The 18,191-nt window shown below is 49.9% G+C and overlaps 1 protein-coding gene and 1 long non-coding RNA gene across 6 annotated transcripts in view; one reads left to right on the top strand and one right to left on the bottom strand.

Moving 5' to 3' along the window:
- Nucleotides 1–18,191, top strand: part of LOC140133167 (uncharacterized) — a 72,845-nt gene that overhangs the window by 4,697 nt on the left and 49,957 nt on the right. For all 4 annotated transcript variants that reach the window (XR_011855821.1, XM_072152938.1, XM_072152940.1 and 1 more), the window contains exon 2: nucleotides 5,026–5,124. The gene's annotated coding sequence lies outside the window, so the exon portion shown is untranslated. The remainder of the gene's footprint in view (nucleotides 1–5,025; nucleotides 5,125–18,191) is intronic.
- Nucleotides 1–18,191, bottom strand: part of LOC140133168 (uncharacterized) — a 61,383-nt gene that overhangs the window by 2,433 nt on the left and 40,759 nt on the right. The window contains exons 2-3 of one of the 2 annotated variants that reach the window (XR_011855823.1): nucleotides 2,866–2,999; nucleotides 973–2,203 (exon numbers count right to left, since the gene is read on the bottom strand). This is a non-coding gene — a long non-coding RNA (uncharacterized lncRNA). Of the gene's footprint in view, nucleotides 1–693; nucleotides 2,204–2,865; nucleotides 3,000–18,191 lie in introns of those variants that run through there. The other variant, XR_011855822.1, reaches the window with a different exon arrangement.

Consider the following 18,191-nt stretch of genomic DNA (forward strand, 5'->3'; position numbering starts at 1 on the left):
TTCTTGATGCATCTCCATAGACTTGAATGGGGCGTGAAAAACGCGCGTGACTCGCAAAAGTAGAGCATGCTGCGATTTTGACGCGCATGAAAACGAACGCAAGCACGCGCGTGCAAAACAACGCTAATGAAGAAAGACCCATTGAATACAATGGGACAGAGTGCAATGCAAGTTCTGTGCGTCAAATGCACGTGCAGAACTCGCGCGTGAAAAACGCCAGTGTGGAAGGGGCTTTACTCCCCCAAAAAATCACCAAGCGTATTAATACGCTTGGTGATTTTCCTATGAGCTGCCGCTTCCAAGCTGTGATGGCGCCGGCTACAGGATCACAGCGCTGAGTGGCTGGAGGCAGGACAGAGAGGGACTTCCTGCTCACCGTTCGGGCCTCTCCCGCGGGGCGCCGAGAGATGGGTGAGGAGATGGAGGAGCCGAGCGAAGGGTGGGGACGGAGCCAAAGGAGGGGCGGGGCCGAACGAGGGGTGGGCCGGGATATCTGTTGCCGGGCTGTGCTCCTGATCTGTGTGCGATCTTGCACACAGCCAGAAACAGGATCGTGCTGTCTATTTGAATTAAAGAGAAAAGACGGATGTCTATGAAATTTTTCAATGCAAATAACAATTTTATTTAATTACAGAAGACAAATGTATTTTTAAAAACATTTAAAAAGCACAATTCTGTGCTGCACATGCCCCACTATCACAAATGGTAGATAAATCTGCTAAAGATATAGTAGGTGAATGGAGATATAGGTCATTGAGGCTAAAGTTAAAATGGACATAAGTAGAAATGAAAGACCAAGGTGAGCATCAAGCATATAGTCTATAGAAAGTCACAATTTACCTCAATGTCTAGATCCTCCAGCTTTGGGATAGACGGGGCAAGAAACAGTCCCCACGCGTTCCGCCTGTCTGGGCAGGCTTCCTCAGGGGTAATGTGCAGAAAGGAAGTTCAGAAAATATATAGGGTACTCACCCCCAGAGTCTAACACTCAGCAGCTGTGTCCAGTGAGTGCCTGCGTGTGGCGTGCGTTTCAGCTGGCCGGATGTGACGCAATGCGTTCCACCCGGTCAGTAAGATGTCACTTCCGGGGTTTGCGATCCACGATATTTAGGCGCTGCTGTGACAAATTAGGCGCTGCTGCGCCACAAAATAAACACATTCACAAAGATACAAAGTGCATGCGCATAGGCGGTATAGCAATAAGTGAGCAAGCGCCAAAAGCATTATAAGCCCTGCAATACCCTAGGGCTGGAAAAAAGTGCCTATAAAGTGCAATAAAAAAATAATAATAATAAAGAATTTTTTGTGTTTAAAAAGTACAGGATATTGAAACAGCTTCCATAAAAGGGTCAGACTCTGAGGGTGAGTAAGAAACACCATATATAAATCTTATCAACATAATGAACTTACAAATATATTAGTTAAACACAATGGGGCAAATTTACTTACCCGGCCCATTCGCGATCCAGCGGCGCGTTCTCTGCTCTGGATTCGGGTCCGGCCGGGATTCATGAAGGCAGTTCCTCCGCCGTCCACCAGGTGGCGCTGCTGCGCTGAAAATCATCTCCACGCGCCGGAATGCACCACCTCGGACCAGGTGAAGGTAAGCGGTCACCAAGCGACACTTTTTCGGTTTTTAAATGCGGCGGTTTTTCCGAATACGTCGGGTTTTCGTTCGGCCACGCCCCCCGATTTTCGTCGCGCGCATGCCGGCGCCGATGCGCCACAATCCGATCGCGTGCGACACAATCCCGGGGCAATTCAGGTACAATCGGCGCAAATCGGAAATATTCGGGTAACACGTCGGGAAAACGCGATTCGGGCCCTTAGTAAATGACCCCCAATGTGTTAGAATTGGCTAAAATAGATAAATAGTGTGCATAATAATCAACAGTAATGAACAATATAGATAATATAGTTTTTGTAGTTTTAGGACTCAAAAAGTCAGAAACGTAAGGAGTTAGAGCACTTAGTACCACAATATTTAAAGTTTAAAATTTGAGACACATGGCGAAGTGAGAAGTATGGACGAGAAGAGAGAAACCATATCCATGAAGATATCAGCTGATGTACATTCTTGGGGAAGTTTGAAACCAGGGGTGGAGCCTCCAATGCGGACAGATGATGAACAAGGTATCGAGGAAGTCGAGGATTTGAGGATCAGATGGAGTAATAAATTCATAACGTACAGGGTCATAACCATCTAAAAAGAGTGTTCCAAAAGAAAATGTAAAGTTAGTAAGTGATAGATATGTGGAAAACCTAGTGAACATAAAAAACGTGAGGAAGAACATATAGAAGCAAGCCGACTACACGGCGGTGACCCGGGGAATATCAAGTTCACCGCCGCGTAGTACAGCTGGCACCAATGTAGGAGAAGGTCCATTAATAAATGTATATCTAAATCATAAGAGGACCAATCTGTAATAGAGTGATAAGTAAAATATGATGAGGATGATTCCTGTGAACAAACTACCAAAAAGAGGAAGGAAAAGAGGGGGAGGAGTAGGGGAAGAGAGGAAAAGGGGGGGGGGGGGGGAGGGAGGGGAGAAAGTAGGAAGGGGAAGAATAGAAAGGAGAGAGTGAGTAAGAAAATAGACAGGTGAGTAAGTGAGAAATAGGAGATGATAAACCCTTACATAGATAGAAATTGTATATCTAATCCTTATAAAAACCCGCATATAGGAGGTCTTCGTTTAATCCAGAGGGGGCCAGTGAATTGAGTTGATAAATCCACTTGGATTCTATTCGGAGAAGCCCCCCCCGTGGGTTCCAGTGTAACCTCTCCATTCCACAAACCCGAAGACTGGTTTTTGCCCCGGTGTACCTGATGGAAATGGGCAGCCACCGATGAGAGGGTCTTACCTTTCATGAGGTCATTGGCGGCCGTTGTGATGGAAGAGAGGTGCTGTTGTATTCGTTTTCGCAGTTCTTGTCCCGTCTGTCCAACGTAAATCATGGGGCAGGAGCATGTGAGCACGTAGACCACTTCTTTGGTCCTGCAATTTATATAGTCGTAAAGCAAAAGGTACTGGTCTTTAGAATCCGTGGGCAGACCGAGCAGTCCCCACAGGGGAATGAACCCTTTATGTGACAGCCCAATCGTGTACTGTGACCGGGGGCAAATTATTATTAGTCTCCTGTCACAGCAGCCCTTGTATACATCGAGAGGCTACAGGGAAGGTGCTCTTTGCATCCTCTCTGTATACAGATCACTGATGACAGTGATCCAATGGGCTGTTACCAGTAGATCACTGTTATCTGTGATATATATAAAAGTGTGTTACAGCCGGGTCCTGTCAGAAGGCAGGGACCCGGCAGCCGGAGGAGAATCGCGCAGCCCCGGACACCGGCAGTCCCGGGGCTGCGATCGGAACAGTGGACCCCCCCCCCCCCGGTAAGCGCCGCGGGGGGGTCTGATTCACTTTAAATTCCCCCTAACACCCGCAAACGGAGAAATCTCCGATCGCAGGTGTTAGAGGCAGGTGTCAGCTATAATATATAGCTGACACCCGCAGCTTCTGGCCCCGGCTCCGTTCAGGAGCCGGGGCCAGAAGCATGACGTAATAGTACTGCATTTTGCGGGAACGCACCTCCCGCGATGCAGTACTATTACGTCAAATGTCGGGAAGGGGTTAAATAGTCCACTCTGTAGACAGACAGTAAGGCTGCATTCAAACAAACCGTATGCCCGCCAGGCCGTAGCCGTGCAGGCATTGAAATACAATTTTAATACATTGGGGACTGGCCGCAACACGGGAACTTGTCATTTTTCCGTGTACGGAGCAGTATCACTCCGTGCGGCCATCTATTGGGGACATATGTACAGCCGAAAGCTTGCGGTTGTACATTTGTCCCCCACATGATTGTGTGCATGTGCCCTAAGGCTGGTGCCACACGTAGCGCTTTGTCTGCGCTTGCAAATGCAGACAAATCGCAAAACACCGGCGGCTTGTTCCCGATCGCAGACGTTTCCATAGAAACGCCGATGCGCAGACAAAGCGCTACGTCTGGCTCCAGCCTAAGGGTGAGGTTATTACATACGTTTTCAAACGCATCACAAGAGCTGAGACGAGATTTGCCTAATTACATTGCTGTCAACATTTTGTTTACAAAACGCATGCAATAAAATTGTATTGATGCATGTGTTTTGTTAACACAATGTTGACAGCAATGTAATTGCTATTTGATGGTGCGTTCACACGATGCATTGCGTTTTTTGATTAGTTTTTGACGCATTCCAAAGGCTTCAACCTTGATCACATGTTGATGTAACATTCTGTTTCCATTGCATTTGCTAAAACGCAATGTTACTTAAACATGTGAAGCCTTTGGATGCGTCAAAAACGCATAAAAAGGCGTGAATGCACCCCAAAGGGGTTTTCCCAAGAATTCAAATTAGACCCTATCCCGTGGATAGGACCTAACTTGAATTTGTGGGGAAACCCTTTTAAGCACAGAAAACAGGAGCTGTAACTTTTTCCTTGTATTAACCTTAATTAATAGACGTCTTATAACACTATATATATATATATACGCTAGGAGTTATACATTTATTAGTGAAAATTTCGTACTCTTCCTGGGTTAAAAATACTCCTCAAAAATTGTGAGAGGACTATTGTTACCCTTCTGGAAAAATGTTAGTGCGACCTCTGACTGTATGGCAGTATATGTGGATTTTACTCCCCATGCATTACAATGTGCAATTAGCACATTGTAATGCATGGGTTAAAACGAAGTAGCCTCGGGTATTAGCACCGATCGTGGGTGTTACCAGTAAGCCTTTTGCTGCAATATGCAGCAAAGACTTATCGGCTATGGAGAGGGCTCGGCCCGCGAGTACTAGTACGGCGCGCGTCAGGAAGGGGTTAAACCAATAGGGGCCTTAGTTCTGTAAGTGCCTACGGTGGCATCAAGTCTAAATACAGCCATGGATACACTGAAACACCCCTTTAATTTTTCCCATCCTACAATCTACTTCTATGCCTGCTGGTAATATTGTGTGTGTTTTTGTCTCTCCTTTAGATTCTATTTTATATGGGATCCTGGAGGCAGCACACAGGCAGAAGATCACAGCTACACGGACTGCAGAACAAAAAGTCCTTAAAGAGGACAATCACCATGGTAAACTTGTTTTATTAAACTTCCCACCATGTGGGGGCTTGCAATATGCAATTTTTTTAAAGAGGCTACTGGGGCGTTGAATAGTCGGAGCTAAGGCTACACGGCGCAGCTACTCCTCGCTCCAGTAGCCCCTGTGATCCTCCTACCCAGACATCTTCAGTTCTTTGAACATTCTATCCCTCTCTGTACAGCCTAGAACAGTGAAATCTCTGCTCTATCAGTCTCTGTACAGCCTAGAATAGTGACAGCTCAACTCTATCCATCTGTCCTGTACAGCCTAGAATAGTGACAGCTCCGCTCTATCCGTCTCTGTACAGCCTAGAATAGTGACAGCTCCACTCTATCCCTCTCTGTACAGCCTAGAATAGTGACAGCTCCGCTCTATCCCTCTCTGTACAGCCTAGAATAGTGACAACTCCGCTCTATCCCTCTCTGTACAGCCTAGAATAGTGACAGCTCCGCTCTATCCCTCTCTGTACAGCCTAGAATAGTGACAGCTCCGTTCTATCCCTCTCTGTACAGCCTAGAATAGTGACAGCTCCGCTCTATCCCTCTCTGTCCTGTACAGCCTAGAATAGTGACAACTCCGCTCTATCCCTCTCTGTCCTGTACAGCCTAGAATAGTGACAGCTCCACTCTATCCATCTCTGTGCAGACTAGAATAGTGATAGCTCCTCTCTATCCGTCTATCCTGTACAGCCTAGAATAGTGACAGCTTCGCTCTGTCCTGGACAGCCTGGAATAGTGACAGTTCCACTCTATCCGTCTCTGTCCTGTACAGCCTAGAATAGTGACAGCTCCGCTCTATCCCTCTCTGTACAGCCTAGAATATTGACAGCTCCGCTCTATCCATCTCTGTACAGACTGGAATAGTGATAGCTCCGCTCTATCCCTCTCTGTACAGCCTAGGATAGTGACAGCTCCGCTCTGTCCTGTACAGCCTAGAATAGTGACAGTTCTGGTCTAGTCTTTTCCATAGTGAACAGTCTGCACTACTGACTCATTTCCCTTCAGTATACATCAGTCTATAATAGTGACTTCAGGGAGCTCATCTCCTGTTCCTGTTGTAGCCGGCTCTGTACTGAACAGACTTTGTTATGGATTAACTCCATTTTAGTCTTAAACTTACAAAAGCAGAGTAAGTCCTCATGCAGATGAATATATGCTCTCCCGGGCGATCATACAGGCGCTCACAGGAGAGAGGAGGAGTGAGTGCTGCTCTCCCGGGCTATCATACAGCCGCGCACAGGAGAGAGGAGGAGTGAGCGGCTGGTGCTTTAGCAGAGCACAATACATGACATTTCCTTTTTTTTTTAGCCCACTATGCGGTGAGACAACGTATGCTCACCGGAATCAAGACCGGGCGCCATTCGTGTGCATGGGGCCTAAGGCCTTGTGTACAGGAATGGGGCGTGAGGTCCATCCATTCAGTATTAGGAGTGGGGCACAAGAGTCCCATAGTCTCAGGAGCATAGTGCATGACATCTAATCCAAAAATAGGAAATAGTCCTTTCTATATGAAGCGTCTATTTGCCATAACTCTCCTACATGTGACCTTCTCACTATATAATAGATAGGAAAGGTGCTTCTGGGTCATGAGAAATAGACCTTACTATATGAGATGGCTATATCCCATAACTCAGAAGGACCTTTCCTACATGGGACCTTCTGACTGTATAGTAGATAGTAAAGGTCATTCTGGGTTATAGGAAATAGTCATTTCTATATGAGGCGTCTTAACCCCATTACTCAGAAGGACCTTCTCCTACATAACCCAATTTCCTCCTTCAGTAGATAGAAAAGATTCTTCTGGATCATGGCAAATAGTCATTTTTATATAAGGCGTCTAAACCCCATTACTCAGAAGGACCTCTCTGCATAACCCAATCTCCCCATATAGTAGATAGAAAAGGTCCTTCTGGATCATTGGAAATAGTCATTTTTATATGAGGCGTCTAAACTCCATTACTCAGAAGGACCTCTCTGCATATACTATGATACTATGATAACCCAATCTCCCCATATAGCAGATAGAAAAGGTCCTTCTGGGTTATAGGAAATAGTCATTTCTATATGAGATGTCTAAACCCCATTACTCAGAAGGACCTCTCCTACATAACCCAATTTCCTCCTTCAGTAGATAGAAAAGATTCTTCTGGATCATGGGAAATAGTCATTTTTATATAAGGCGTCTAAACCCCATTACTCAGAAGGACCTCTCTGCATAACCCAATCTCCCCATATAGTAGATAGAAAAGGTCCTTCTGGATCATTGGAAATAGTCATTTTTATATGAGGCGTCTAAACTCCATTACTCAGAAGGACCTCTCTGCATATACTATGATACTATGATAACCCAATCTCCCCATATAGTAGATAGAAAAGGTCCTTCTGGGTTATAGGAAATAGTCATTTCTATATGAGATGTCTAAACCCCATTACTCAGAAGGACCTCTCCTACATAACCCAATCTCCTCCTATAGTAGATAGAAAAGGTCCTTCTGGGTTATAGGAAATAGTCGTTTCTATATGAGGCGGCTAAACCCCATTACTCAGAAGGACCTCTCCTACATAACCCAATCTCCTCCTATAGTAGATAGAAAAGGTCCTTCTGGATCATGGGAAATAGTCATTTCTATATGAGGCGGCTAAACCCCATTACTCAGAAGGACCTTCTCCTGCATAGTCCAATCTCCTCCTATAGTAGTTTTCTAACTACTATAGGAGGAGATTGGATTATGCAGGAGAAGGTCCTTCTGAGTAATGGGGTTTAGCCGCCTTCTGGGTTATAAGAAATAGTCATTTCTATATGAGACGTCTAAAACCCATTACTCAGAAGGACCTCTCTGCATAACCCAATCTCCCCATTTAGTAGATAGAAAAGGTCCTTCTGGATCATGGGAAATAGTCATTTCTATATGAGGCGTCTAAACCCCATAACTCAGGAGGACCTTCTCCTACATAACCCAATCTCCCCATATAGTAGATAGAAAAGGTCCTTCTGGATCATGGGAAATAGTCATTTTTATATGAGGTGGCTAAACCCCATTACTCAGAAGGACCTCTCTGCATACCAATCTCCCCATATAGTAGATAGAAAAGGTCCTTCTGGATCATGGGAAATAGTCATTTTTATATGAGGTGGCTAAACCCCATTACTCAGAAGGACCTCTCTGCATACCAATCTCCCCATATAGTAGATAGAAAAGGTCCTTCTGGATCATGGGAAATAGTCATTTCTATATGAGGCGTCTAAACCCCATTGCTCAGAAGGACCTTCTCCTACATAACCCAATCTCCTCCAGTAGATAAAAAAGGTCCTTCTGGATCATGGGAAATAGTCATTTCTATATGAGGCGGCTAAACCCCATTACTCAGAAGGACCTCTCCTACATAACCCAATCTCCTCCTATAGTAGATAGAAAAGGTCCTTCTGTATCATGGGAAATAGTCATTTCTATATGAGGCGGCTAAACCCCATTACTCAGAAGGACCTTCTCCTGCATAGTCCAATCTCCTCCTATAGTAGTTTTCTAACTACTATAGGAGGAGATTGGATTATGCAGGAGAAGGTCCTTCTGAGTAATGGGGTTTAGCCGCCTTCTGGGTTATAAGAAATAGTCATTTCTATATGAGACGTCTAAACCCCATTACTCAGAAGGACCTTCTCCTACATAACCCAATCTCCTCCAGTAGATAAAAAAGGTCCTTCTGGGTTATAGGAAATAGTCATTTCTATATGAGGCGGCTAAACCCCATTACTCAGAAGGACCTCTCCTACATAACCCAATCTCATCATATAGTAAATAGAAAAGGTCCTTCTGGGTTATAGGAAATAGTCGTTTCTATATGAGGCGGCTAAACCCCATTACTCAGAAGGACCTCTCTGCATACCAATCTCCCCATATAGTAGATAGAAAAGGTCCTTCTGGATCATGGGAAATAGTCATTTCTATATGAGGCGTCTAAACCCCATTACTCAGAAGGACCTTCTCCTGCATAATCCAATCTCCTCCTATAGTAGTTATCTTTGTGTGTAGCCTCCCCTCCTCCCCTGCAGCTCTCTTGCACTGTGCGGCTCCCCCCCCCCCCCTCCCTGCACCTCCCTTGCGCTGTGCGGTCGTCGTCCCCCCTCTGCAGCTCCCTTGTGCTGTGTGGCTCGTCCCCCCTTCCCTGCACCTCCCTTGTGCTGTGGGACTCCCCCTTCCCTGCACCTCCCTTGTGCTGTGGGACTCCCCCTTCCCTGCACCTCCCTTGTGCTGTGGGACTCCCCCTTCCCTGCACCTCCCTTGTGCTGTGGGGCTCCCCCTTCCCTGCACCTCCCTTGTGCTGTGGGGCTCCCCCTTCCCTGCACCTCCCTTGTGCTGTGGGACTCCCCCTTCCCTGCACCTCCCTTGTGCTGTGGGACTCCCCCTTCCCTGCACCTCCCTTGTGCTGTGGGACTCCCCCTTCCCTGCACCTCCCTTGTGCTGTGGGACTCCCCCTTCCCTGCACCTCCCTTGTGCTGTGGGACTCCCCCTTCCCTGCACCTCCCTTGTGCTGTGGGACTCCCCCTTCCCTGCACCTCCCTTGTGCTGTGGGACTCCCCCTTCCCTGCACCTCCCTTGTGCTGTGGGACTCCCCCTTCCCTGCACCTCCCTTGTGCTGTGCCCCCCCCCCTCTGCACCTCCCTTGTGCTGTGTCCCCCCCTCCTATAGTAGTTATCTTTGTGTGTAGCCTCCCCTCCTCCCCTGCAGCTCTCTTGCACTGTGCGGCTCCCCCCCCCCTCCCTGCACCTCCCTTGCGCTGTGCGGTCGTCGTCCCCCCTCTGCAGCTCCCTTGTGCTGTGTGGCTCGTCCCCTCTTCCCTGCACCTCTCTTGTGCTGTGGGGCTTCCCCTTCCCTGCACCTCTCTTGTGCTGTGGGGCTTCCCCTTCCCTGCACCTCCCTTGTGCTGTGGGGCTCCCCCTTCCCTGCACCTCCCTTGTGCTGTGGGGCTCCCCCTTCCCTGCACCTCCCTTGTGCTGTGGGACTCCCCCTTCCCTGCACCTCCCTTGTGCTGTGGGACTCCCCCTTCCCTGCACCTCCCTTGTGCTGTGGGACTCCCCCTTCCCTGCACCTCCCTTGTGCTGTGGGACTCCCCCTTCCCTGCACCTCCCTTGTGCTGTGCCCCCCCTCTGCACCTCCCTTGTGCTGTGTCCCCCCCCTGCACCTCCCTTGTGCTGTGTCCCCCCCCCCCCCCTGCACCTCCCTTGTGCTGTGCCCCCCCCTGCACCTCCCTTGTGCTGTGCCCCCCCCCTGCACCTCCCTTGTGCTGTGCCCCCCCCCTGCACCTCCCTTGTGCTGTGTCCCCCCCCTGCACCTCCTTTGTGCTGTGTGGCTCGTCCCCTCTTCCCTGCACCTCTCTTGTGCTGTGGGGCTTCCCCTTCCCTGCACCTCTCTTGTGCTGTGGGGCTTCCCCTTCCCCGCACCTCCCTTGTGCTGTGGGGCTCCCCCTTCCCTGCACCTCCCTTGTGCTGTGCCCCCCCTCTGCACCTCCCTTGTGCTGTGTCCCCCCCCTGCACCTCCCTTGTGCTGTGCCCCCCCCCCTGCACCTCCCTTGTGCTGTGCCCCCCCCTGCACCTCCCTTGTGCTGTGCCCCCCCCTGCACCTCCCTTGTGCTGTGTCCCCCCCTGCACCTCCTTTGTGCTGTGTCCCCCCCTGCACCTCCCTTGTGATGTGCCCGCCCCCCTGCGCCTCCCTTGTGCTGTGCCCCCCCTGCACCTCCCTTGTGCTGTGCCCCCCCTGCACCTCCCTTGTGCTGTGCCCCCCCCTGCACCTCCCTTGTGCTGTGTCCCCCCCCCTGCTCCTCCCTTGTGCTGTGCACCTCCCTTGTGCTGTGCCCCCCCCTGCACCTCTAATGGCAAGTGTGAGACACTGAAGGGGTTAACTGTGGATGGGCGCTATGTTTCCCCTAGGTTTTGCTTCTATGCAAGGCCTTAGTGCTGAGGTGGGTTTGTCCAGCACCTTGGACACAGGTGATGGGAACAGCCTAATCAGCCTGGATAAAATCACTCAGCAGAGCTGAAGTGGTTGTCTCTCTCTGGCAGGAGGCTGGGGAGCACGCAGCCTTGTTCTCTGGGCCTGGAGCAACAAAAGTGTTTTGTTAGCGGTGAGTCAGAGAACCTATGTTTAGTTAGCACCCTGACGGGTAGGATATTATTTTGTTTGGATGCCTGAATGTGAAGGCTGTTTTATTTTACTTTTGCTGCAATAAACGCAGACGAGACCTGTTTTGGACTGTACCTTGGTGTCACTGTCGTGAACTGCATCACAGCACCCCGCTACCACGGTCTCTACTGGGCCAAATCCCCACATATGGTGCTTCGGATTGCGGGCAGTTCAAAAAGACACACACCTGAAAGGCTCGCTACATCCTGCAACATTGCATGGCCTGGGTGAAAGCAGCAGGCAAAGTGCAGGATAAAGCCAAGATGGAGGACTTTATTAAATACCTGCAAGAGGAGGCCAGAGCTAATCGGCAGCAGCAGCAGGCCATGCTCCAGCAGCAGGAGGAGAGGTCCCGCCAGCAGCAGGAAGAGTCCCAGGCTAATCGGCAGCTGCAGCAAGCCATGCTCCAGCAACAGGAGGAGAGGTCCCGTCAGCAGCAAGCCATGTTCCAACAGCAGGAGGAGAGGTCCCGCCAGCAGCAGGAAGAGTCCCGGGCTGATCGGCAGCTGCAGCAAGCCATGCTCCAGCAACAGCAGGAAGAGTCCCGAGCCATGTTCCAGCTGATGATGGAGAAGTTTTCTGGCATGATGGCAGCACCGCAAGCGACGACTACTGAGGGGTCCCATACTGGTCTGCAAGGGTACCCGGTTGTCCAGCATTCCGCACGGGCTGCAGTACAAAAGGCTTTACAAAAAATGGCGACGACCGACGACGTGGAGGCGTATCTCACTGTGTTCGAGCGAGTAGCTGAGCGAGAGGAGTTACCGGCTGAGCAGTGGGCAGATGTCCTGGCACCGTTCCTGACCGGCGAGTCGCAGAAGGCTTACTACGACCTGAGTGAAACGGAGGCCCGTGAGTACCCCCAGCTAAAGGCGGAGATTCTGGCTCGTCTTGGGGTCACCGTTCAAGTTCGCTCCAGCCGGGTCCACCAGTGGGCTTACTCAGAAAAATTACCCCCACGCTCCCAAATGCATGACCTGATCCATCTTGTCCGGAAGTGGCTACAACCAGAGGACTGCACCCCAGCACAGATGGTGGAGAGAGTGGTCCTCGACAAATTCACCCGTTCTCTGCCCTCTCGGCTCCAGCGGTGGGTTGGACAGGCCGGTCCCACAAAAGCTGAGGAGCTTGTGTCCCTTGTAGAGAGGTATCGAGCTACGGAGGACCTTCTACTTACCTCTCCCACACGAAGCAGTGCCAGTGACAGGGTCACCAAACCAGCTGGTAAGACTGCTACTGCGGAAAAGGGGAGACATGTCAGGTTGGGAGGGGGTTCATTGGGGGGCGTGGATACCCAGAAACCCAGTGAGGCTCGTGACAGAGGGCATGGCCGTATCCAGTGCTGGCGGTGCCATGAAATGGGCCATATTGCTGCCAACTGTCCACTGTCAGTGGAGCCAATGGACTGCAACCAGACCCGGCGAGTGTCACTGTTTGCCCGGCCAGTTCTGGCGGCTGAGTCAGTCACGGATGCAGAACCCCAAGTATGCATGGTCACAATCGGTGGTCACACAGTGGAAGCCTTGCTAGACTCAGGGAGTCTGGTCACCCTGGTGCGGGGAACTTTGGTTGATCCTGGACTATACAGTGGGCGGAGAGTGGGAGTGTTGTGTATACATGGGGACACTCGCGAATATCCCACTGCTGTCATCAACCTACATACCCCTTGTGGTACTGTTACCCATGAAGTGGGGGTGGTGGGGTCCCTGTTTCATGAGGCTATTATCGGCAGAGACTTACCGGTGTTTTGGGACCTCTGGAGACGAAGACCCACATCAGGTGATGTTGCAGATAATGGACATCAGGTATGTCCGGCCTTGGCCCCCGAACCCTTTGAGGCCGATGTACCCACACCAGCAGTAGGGGTGACCCCATATGATGAATTCTCTCCCCTAGAGGTCCTAGCTGGGGAGGTCGAGGGCCACGAGGAGATGGCCGACATGCTGGACCTTGAGATTTCCCGTGAAAATTTTGGGGCTGCACAGCTACAGGACCCTACCCTGGTTAAAGCACGGGAGAATGTTAAGGTGGTAAATGGGGTACTCCAAATACCAGGGGCTGATAAAATATACCCCCGAATGGTGATTATTGGGGAACTGTTGTACAGGGTCGACCAGATACGGGGTGAGGAGGTTGAGCAACTTGTAGTACCCCAATCTCACCGTAGGCTGGTGCTAGAGTTGGCACACAAACATGTGCTGGGAGGGCACTTAGGTGCTGAGAAGACCCGAGAGAGGATCCTGCAGCGATTCTTCTGGCCCGGGGTGTGGGAGGAGGTAAACCGGTATTGTAGCTCCTGCCCTGAGTGTCAACTTACTGCCCCGGTCTCCCACTTCAGGAGTCCTTTGGTCCCGCTACCAATTATAGAAGTGCCCTTTGAACGGATTGCAATGGATCTGGTTGGCCCCATAGTCAAATCCTCCAGGGGGCACCAATACATCCTAGTTATCCTGGACTACGCTACGCGGTATCCCGAGGCGATTCCATTAAGGAACACCTCCTCCAAAAATATTGCTAGGGAGCTGTTCCAGGTGTTCTCACGCACAGGCCTCCCCAAGGAAATCTTGACTGACCAGGGTACCCCATTCATGTCTAGGGTAATGAAGGAGATGTGCAAGCTACTACAGGTAAAACAGCTCCGCACCTCTGTGTATCATCCTCAGACAGATGGCCTGGTCGAGAGGTTTAATAAGACCTTGAAGGGGATGCTTAAGAGGGTGGTCAGCAAAGATGGGAAGGACTGGGATTGTTTGTTGCCCTATTTGATGTTTGCCATACGGGAAGTTCCCCAGTCCTCCACGGGTTTCTCACCCTTTGAGCTGTTATATGGCCGTTCCCCACGTGGGCTTTTGGATGTAGCCAAGGAGACCTGGGAACAGGAGAGGACTCCCCACCGTAGTGTGATAGAACACGTCTCCCTTATGCAGGACCGCATAGCGGCGGTAATGCCCCTTGTAAAGGAGCACATGACAAGGGCACAAGAGGCCCAGTCTAGGGTCTACAATAGGTCAGCCAGACTCAGGACCTTTAACCCAGGCGACAGAGTGCTAGTTCTGGTGCCCACCGTGGAGAGCAAGTTCTTGGCCAAATGGCAAGGACCATATGAGGTCATGGAGAGAGTGGGGAAGGTAACCTACAGGGTATCTCAGCCGGGGAGAAGGAAACCCGAACAGATATACCACGTGAACCTCCTAAAGCCATGGAGGGAAAGAGAGTCCCTGGTGGCCATGGGAGTAGAGGAGGCGTCTGTCTCCAAGAAGGGGACCCCGGAGGTAGGTGTACCCGATGCCAAGGTGCCTGAAGTACGGATCTCGGAGTCCCTCTCCAGGGCCCAGATTCAGGAAGCGAAGGAGTTTGTGCTCCGAAATGTGGATGTGTTCTCTAAATTACCGGGACGTACTTCAGTCATCAAGCATGACATCATAACCGAACCCCACATCCGGGTACACCAAAAACCCTACCGGGTCCCTGAAGCGCGCCGGCTTGCCATATCCGAAGAAGTCAGGCAGATGTTAGACCTGGGGGTTATCGAGGAATCTAAAAGTGACTGGTCAAGTCCTATTGTGTTGATTCCCAAACCTGATGGTTCCCTACGGTTCTGCAATGATTTTAGGAAGTTGAACGAGGTGTCCAAATTTGATTCCTATCCCATGCCCAGGGTTGACGAGTTGATAGAACGACTTGGACAGGCTAGGTTCTTCTCCACCCTTGACCTGACGAAAGGGTATTGGCAGGTACCCCTGACTGACAGGGCTAAAGAGAAGACCGCTTTTGTTACCCCTGATGGGCTTTTTCAGTACGTGGTACTTCCCTTTGGGCTACATGGGGCTCCCGCCACATTCCAGAGGTTAATGGATCTCGTGCTAAAACCTCACCGGAGTTATGCCTCGGCCTACTTAGATGACATCATAGTCTATAGTAACGACTGGGAGAGTCATCTAGCCAAAGTACAAGCAGTGGTAGACTCCCTGAGGGCAGCAGGGCTGACAGCGAACCCCCAAAAGTGTGCACTGGGTCTGGAAGAGGCCCGTTACCTGGGGTACCGTATTGGGCGAGGGGTCATCAAACCCCAAGTAAATAAAGTGGAGGCGATCCAGCAGTGGCCACGACCTTTGAGCAAGAAGCAAGTGAGGGCTTTTCTGGGCATAGTGGGCTATTATCGCCGATTTATCCCCGATTTTGCTACCATAGCGGCACCCCTGACTGACCTGACCAAGGGTAGCAGGGCGGTGATGGTAAAGTGGAGTGAAGAGGCTGAGGGGGCGTTTCAGCGACTTAAGACGGTTTTGTGTGAGGGACCGATACTGATCACCCCTAACTTCACCAAGACCTTTATTGTGCAGACTGACGCTTCTGACGTGGGCTTAGGGGCTGTCCTGTCCCAAGTAGTGGGGGGTGAGGAACATCCCGTGACATTCCTGAGCCGCAAGCTCACACCCCCTGAGAAGAACTATAGTATAGTTGAGAGGGAGTGCTTGGCGATCAAATGGGCTCTGGAATCCCTGAGGTATTATCTGGTAGGGCGACAGTTTACACTAGTGACTGATCACTCTCCCCTCACCTGGATGAGTCAGGCCAAAGAGAGGAACGCCAGGGTCACAAGGTGGTTCCTAATGCTGCAGAATTTCAAATTCACGGTGGAACATCGAGCAGGAAAGCTGCATGGTGCCCTATAGGCCGATGCCCTATCCCGTACCCACTGTCTGATGGCCAAAAGTGTTCGTCCCCACAGGGTCAAACAGAGGGGGAGGGTATGTGAGACACTGAAGGGGTTAACTGTGGATGGGCGCTATGTTTCCCCTAGGTTTTGCTTCTATGCAAGGCCTTAGTGCTGAGGTGGGTTTGTCCAGCACCTTGGACACAGGTGATGGGAACAGCCTAATCAGCCTGGATAAAATCACTCAGCAGAGCTGAAGTGGTTGTCTCTCTCTGGCAGGAGGCTGGGGAGCACGCAGCCTTGTTCTCTGGGCCTGGAGCAACAAAAGTGTTTTGTTAGCGGTGAGTCAGAGAACCTATGTTTAGTTAGCACCCTGACGGGTAGGATATTATTTTGTTTGGATGCCTGAATGTGAAGGCTGTTTTATTTTACTTTTGCTGCAATAAACGCAGGCGAGACCTGTTTTGGACTGTACCTTGGTGTCACTGTCGTGAACTGCATCACAGCACCCCGCTACCACGGTCTCTACTGGGCCAAATCCCCACACATGTCACGCAACCGAAAACGCCATCTTGGTTTGGGATTTAGTTTGTTTAACAAAGTGTCTACTTGCCCATACTCTATAAAAATTGTGATCTATGGGAAATATCTTATCTACATTCTGTTATAAGTATAAAAGAGTAGTATTGGATATCGATATCCACTAGGTAAATTCTGTGTGTTCACTATCATACGAGTAAATAGACCTACAGCTCAAATGCAGCTTCTTGTACCACACCCTCGACTTCCGCATGGCGTTGTATGGCGGAAGCACCTGGTCCACCCCTCTCATGTACTGATTATAATCTAAAATAAAGTCCGGCTTGGGGGTTTCTGTACTAGTACCTCTTACTAACTCTTGCAGAAACTTATGGATGGCTTCAAAGTGCATTCTGCTCATTGCCATGTGGAACATCGGGGTGTGGTACAGTATGTCTGTGCTCCAGTAGTCCCTGATTGTGGGCTTCTTTACTATCCCCATAAGAAGTTTTATGCCTCAATACTTCTGCATCTCTGCTGCAGTGACAGGGGTCCACCTGTACGGTTGTGCATGAAATAAAGTGGGGTTTTGGGCAATATGCTGTGCAGCGTAGAGATTGGTCTGGAATACAATTAAATTCAACAACTCCTCATCAAAAAAAAAACTTTAAAAAGTCCACAGCTCTGAGCCCTGCCGTGTCAAAATTAATTCCAGGTTGGCCCAAAAATTCAGGGACCTGAGGGTTATAATCATCTGGGGCTACCCATGTGGGGTCAGTGGAAGCCCCAAACGCTTCTGCGATTGAAGTACCTGGGACTTCTGCAGGAGAAGTCCCGGGAACACTACGGCACCACACTACGGCACCTTCCAGGTTACTGGAAGATGTGCAGGAGGATGATGATAGGTAAAAGGGGACATCAACCCCACTAGCTGACTCAGTGGCAAGCATGTTATATGCCTCCAACACGGTGTACGTCTTCTGAGACATTGCACACAAAAAAATAAGAATGTGCACATGAAAAAAAAAATAGAGAACTTACACCAGAAAAATTAGATAATGTGCACCCAACTAAATGGATAAACCGTCTAGCAGGCACACAAAAAATAAAAATGATATAATGCGCACCAAACCACACGGACAAACCGCACAGATGGCACACACAAAAAATAATGCCCACCAAACTACACGGACAAGCCACACAGATGGCACACACAAAAAATAATGTGCACCAAACTACACGGACAAGCCGCACAGATGGCACACACAAATAATAGATAAATGCACCCAACTACAGGTACACCTACGGCGCTCTGGAAAAAATATTGCCAGGCACCAAAAAAAAAACCTGTGTGCACCGCGCAAAAAGGCACTGAAAAGTGCATCCAGTGCAGAACAACGCTAACACAACGCACTGAAAAGTGGGTTTGGGTTCAGAAGGGACAGGCAGGGAAAAACGGATCACACAGGGAAAAAAGTGTGATCACACAGGGAACACACAGGACGCAGGAAGAAACAGATAGGGATTTATTGGGATCAGATGGGGATCAGAATAGTGTAAATGTGTATTTTGGTGCACACAATAACTCTCTGTTACCAAAACAAAATGGTGCCGCTGGAGGAAGAGGAAGGAGCTAAAAACATGTTTTTTAGCCCCAAAACGCTGCAATTGTCCAGTCAGGATTGACTGGCCAATTGCAGCGA

This window comes from Engystomops pustulosus, chromosome 5 (genome assembly GCF_040894005.1).
Source record: "Engystomops pustulosus chromosome 5, aEngPut4.maternal, whole genome shotgun sequence".
Taxonomy (NCBI): Eukaryota; Metazoa; Chordata; class Amphibia; order Anura; family Leptodactylidae; genus Engystomops; species Engystomops pustulosus.